Raw genomic sequence first — 5,487 nt, forward strand, 5'->3', positions numbered from 1 at the left:
CGCTCCGAGTCAGACGCGTCCGTTGCCGGGCAACCAGACCCGCCCCGGGGCCGGCAACGGACCAACCGCCGAGCCGGATCCCGCCCCGCCCCCTCGCACGGCCCAGCCTGCCGCTCTTTCCGGGCTTTAGGCAGCACGTGGCACGAGGCGAGGGGGCCCGGCTCGACCAGCCCCCGGTCCGGCGGGCGAGGCAGCCCGAGCCCCGCCGACCTGCGGCTGCGGCTGCTCTGAAGGAGAAGTGTGCCGGCCCGCGGCTGCCCTGGCCTTCGGCACCTCTCACCTTTCCCCCTTCCAGTCCCGCTAGGGCAGGGGACGCAGACCAGACCGCTTGGCCCCGGCGGGGAGTGGAAGCCCAGGTACGGTTCTCCTGGCTGCCAGGGGAAAAAGGGCCGCGGGCCATTCCAGCGTTGCTGGGCCTGGTAGGGGCGTTTTCACTGCTAAGGCGGTGCTGCGCCATGTTCCTCTGCGCCACGTGGGTGCCGCTGGTGCGGCCCCCGCTGGGACCCCCAGGCCCTGTGCCAGCTGTGCCCGCGTGGCCTGAAGAAGCAAACGGGAGCACACCGCAGCATGCGGGGCTGCAGGGAGAGGGTATCTGGGAGCCGGGGGTCATCCAGGCCCAGCTGAATTGAATGCCCTGCTGTTTTCTCCCCTCTTCTCTGCACCCACTCCCCTGCAGGCAGAGTGTGGGAATACAGCAGGGCGCTGACCTGACCGCATGCTGGGGACTCGGGGTGAGTCAGGATGTGTGCAAGGAGAAGGGGGAACATAACTTGTTTTCCTTGCCCTTGGGTCAGGAGTGAGCAGTTACTTGGGCCAGGGGGCCGCTTAGGGAGTTTTGGTGAGCTGTTGCAGAGGGGGAGTGGGGGAAGGGTTGTTGCCTCACCCCGCAAGAGGTCTGGATCAGACCAACAAAAGATACAACCTACAAAGTCCTTGCCTCTTGCATATTTCCTGAACTATCATCAACATCGTTCCAGCACCACCAGGAATGATCAGTGATGCTGAACCTTTTTGCCCCCGTGACAGGCTGGATGAGTGGCGAAAAGACAATTTACCACTGCATCCTGCAGACAGGGTCAGTCTGCAGGCTGGATGTAATGTGGGGTTCACACAGGGGTTGGTTTACAGGTACGATTGCACACTACATGCGGCCACAGTTTGGCTACACGTGTCAGCTGGCCCCACACACTCAGCTCCACACATCAGCCCAGCCCCACATGCTGGACGTGGCTGCAGCCTGGCCTGTAGCAATTATTCTGGAAGCTTCAGCAATTTTAATGCTACAGCTGCACCCCTGCCACAAATTTCTGGACCTATGGGGAGCCCCATGGGTTGCATGACACTGCCTCACTGGCTGGTTTTGGCCTACAAGCCAGAGGTTGAGCACCACTGACCTAGACCAACTGCAGTTTGCCTGTGGCTGAAATGGTAGGACCTAGTGCTCTTGGAACTGAAGTAATATGTCCTAGTTCCACCTTCCAACTTCCATATGTTTCCACACCTACATATGGGTATTGCCAGTGGAGGGCAGCACAGGGCTTTCAATGTACTTTCATAGACTGTTAAATAATTTTTTTCAATATATTATATAGAAGTTCCCATTATACAGGAGAAAAATGCTCCCTTTGCCAAAAGTACACCAGTGATCAAGGAAGGTTTTGAAATCATATGGCAATATCGCAGGTGCCACAGCAGTTTGGGCTTCTCTGTTCTCTGTGGATATGCTACTGAGTCTTAACTGCAGCCCAACCATGGCAATATTTCTTCCAACTGTGATCTTCCCTGACCAGGCGATAAGGTGCTTCTGACCTATCTTATCCCCTCTCCCACTTCTTTACTTGACCCCAGTCCTTTCATGATGCTTCAGTTTTTAAACAGTTTAATCTCTGTTCATGGATGTGCTACGAGTAGGGTGAGTAAGAGCAGGTTCTCAGTTCTGAGAGTGGTGATAATGAAGGGATTTATCTTATCTTTTATTTGCAAAAGTTATAACCTAGAGCCTTTATGTGGTATCAGCAGATCTCTTAATACATCTGATTAATTCAGATCTCTTGTCAAAGGTGACCTGTGAAAGGAAAAATGTTAGGGCTTGTTGCTTGCCCTGCTTGTGCATTCTATTTAGAGGTGACTCAGAAGCATTTTCCATAGTGTTTTATAGTAGCAATATCTGATTTCCGATCTGATTTAGCTGTTTTGTTTTTGTTGGAGGAGTCTGCAGATGCTTGCACCATAAGTTACAGGCTGGGGGTACAGGAGATCTGGATTTAAATCCTGGTTGGGCCAGAATCTCTGAACAAGCTTGGATACATGTTTGGTCTCTCTGTGCCTCAATCCTGTACCATAAAATTAGTTAAGCTTACTTTGAATTATGCAGATTTGGTACCTTGGTGCCAAATGTGCTGACTGGCCCAGTAACTGGGTGTTCTTCTGGAAATCTTCCCTTGGATGTGGCTTTCGCATAATGATGGCTGTTCATCTAAGGATAATTCTCCATTGGACTGGTCAAAGGTCCAGAGTACCTTTGACCAGTCCAATGGAGAATTATCCTTAGATGAATCAAAGGTAAAACTACCCATCAGTCACACTGGTGTGGTTGTCATCTATATGCAGCTTATTCTAGGATAGCTGTTTACTCAGTGAAAACAAGTGATTACTTGCTTCACTGCTAACTAATGAAAAGACTCAATAACAGAAACACAAACACAGTTTGGGCTACCCCAAAATAAGCTGCACATATGTGCATTATAGACCTCAGTGTGCTGCACACAAGTGTGTGAAATGAGCATGAGTTGGACCAGGGTATATATCCACCATTCTGTCCACACGCTGATAAATGTATTTATTACATTTTTTAATCAAGGGTCCATAGCCCATAAGCTTCTGCTTTATCGTTAACTAAGGGGCTTGATCTATTTTAAAATAAACTAAACATAAAATATCACCTCTCTAAGACACATGCCCTATAACTCTTAGAATATGGGGAAAGTCTTACCTTTTTAATTTCTGGGTAAACTTGCTCATACTTTCCTTTTTAACCCAGGTGAGGCAGTGGCCATAAATAGCTTTATTTTATGATATTCATTTTTTTAATGGACAGCCCCTATTTGAAATAATCAGTTAGAAAAACTTGCTAGCAGACTTTTTTGAGCTCCTTTTCCTCATTGCCTGCTTCCACAGTACTTAGGAGCTTCATCCTGCAAACTGTTTTTGTGGGCAGCTCTCCACAGTCTTACAGAGCTCTTTTAAAGTCAGTGGACTTCTGCCTGGGTCTGGGGCTTTGCTTGCTAACAATAACATGCAGGATTATGCGCACCTTGAAGATGCTATCCTATCCTCTTGGGAGATTTAAAAGCCTGCAGGTCTGAGAAACAAAATGCTGAAATATGTACAGCAGTTCACAGAAGTCGGCATACTGAGGCTGGAGTATTCAACAGGCTAACCCAGAGTAAGTCCACTGTCTTAACTAAAACAAGCTGTGAACATGTAATGTGACTCTTGAGTGATGAAGCCCTGTCCCAAACTGTGGCAAATATACCCTGTGTGTGAATCAGGTAGAGGTTTTTCACATCCTTTTGAGGACTTTCCTTTTCCTGCTGATCCCATTGCTATTTCAGAATGCCTGGCATGCTTGCTTGTACACAGCTGCCCTGCAGTGTTTTGCTCCAGGAGGATGCCTTGGGCTTCACCTTGAAGTTCTTGTGACACTGCCTAAACTGGGATTGCCTGGGGTTTCCAATAGGCTGTACCAAGGAAAGCTGTGTGGGGTTTTTTTGTTTGTTTGTTTGGGTTTTTTTGGGTTTTTTTGTTAAGCCCTTTCTTTCAGGTGGCTCCTTGTAGCCCAGAGTTTTGCACCTATCTCTGATCAGGTTCACAACCTTTCTTTCAAGAACCAAAGAATAGTCAGACAAGGTTATTTGGGTAAATCTGATACCTTTTATTAGACCAACTCATATAGTTGGAAAAAAAATCTTAGCATGCTATCAGGCACCAACATCCTTCATCAGGCTAAGGAAACATCTGCAGATGGTCCTGCTCTTCCAGGATGGAGCAGTAAAGCAGGCAGAGGCCAGTACATATGCAAGAAAGAGTAGTCAAGTCATTAACAACCCAGCAGGCAGAAACAGTGCTCCTGACCCAGGAGGTAAGTGGTTAAGGCACGTTCTCCAGATTAAGTCCTTATTCTGCTTGAAGGGGTTTGTATTTGCATTTCCCAGGTGCGTGCTTTTACCCCCAGCCTGCAGGATATTCTGGGATGGAACTCTTCCAACATCCTGCTGAAGTTGGCCCGTTTTGCTTTTGTATTAAGCCAGCGGGGTGTAAAAGGATAAATGAAGCTATAAAAGAGCTGTATGACTGCTCAGAGCTCCAGTATGAAACTGGAGATAGGCCTGTTGAAAGTCTCTGGGTTTGGGTCAGAGGGGAAACAAACAAGGGTGATGTTGTGGTGGGGGTCTGCTATAGACCACCAGACCAGGAGGATGAGGTAGATGATGCTTTCTTCAGGCAATCAGAGGAAGTTTTCCGATTACAGGCCCTGGTTCTCCTGGGGGACTTCAGACATTCTGACATCTTCTGGGAGGGAAATACAGCAGTGCACAGGCAATCCAGGAAGTTTTTGGAGAGTGATGGGGACAACTTTCTTGTTCAAGTGTTGGAGAGGCCAAGAAGAGGCTGTGCTTTTCTTGAGCTGCTGCTCACTAACTGGGAAGAATTGGTGGGGAATATAGTAGTGGATGGCAGCTTGGGCAACAGCATCCATGAGATGATTGAGTGCATGATCCTAAGAAAAGGAAGGAAGGAGAGAAGCAGAGTAAGGACCCAGGACTTCAGAAAAGCAGACTTCAACTCACTTGGGGAACTCATGGGCAGGATCCCTTCTGAGAGGCCGGTCTGAGGAGGAGAGCTGGCTGTACTTTAAAGAAATCTTACTGAGGACACAGCAACAAACCATTTTGATGTGCACAAAGACTAGCAAGTATGGCAGAAGACAAGCTTGGCTTAGCAGGGAACTCTTTAATAAACTAAAGCACAAAAAGGAAGCTTTTAAGTGGAACCTTGGACAAATAACTAGGGAGGTGTGTAAGAGCATTGCTCAGGCACACAGGGATGAAATTGAAAAGGCCAAAGCACAACTGGAGTTGCAGCTACCAAGGGTAACAAGGGTTTCTACAAATATGTCAGCAAGAAGAGGAAGATTAGGGAAAGTATGGATCCCTTACTGAATGGGAGAGGTAACCTAGTGACAGATGATGCAGAAAAGACTGAAGTACTCAATGCCTCTTTCTACCTCAGTCTTCACAGGCAAGATCAGCTCCCAGATTACTGCACCGGGCAACACAGTTTGGGGAGGAGGTGAGCAGCCAACAGTGCCAGCAGCAAAAGAACAGGTTGGGGACTGGTTAGAAGAGCTGGATGTGTACAAGTCCACGGAGGGGAGAGGATGCAACCAAGGGTGCTGAGGGAGTTGGCCGATGTGATTGCAGAGCC

This window comes from Crocodylus porosus, unplaced genomic scaffold (assembly GCF_001723895.1).
Source record: "Crocodylus porosus isolate Cpor-Errol unplaced genomic scaffold, CroPor_comp1, whole genome shotgun sequence".
Classification (NCBI taxonomy): Eukaryota; Metazoa; Chordata; order Crocodylia; family Crocodylidae; genus Crocodylus; species Crocodylus porosus.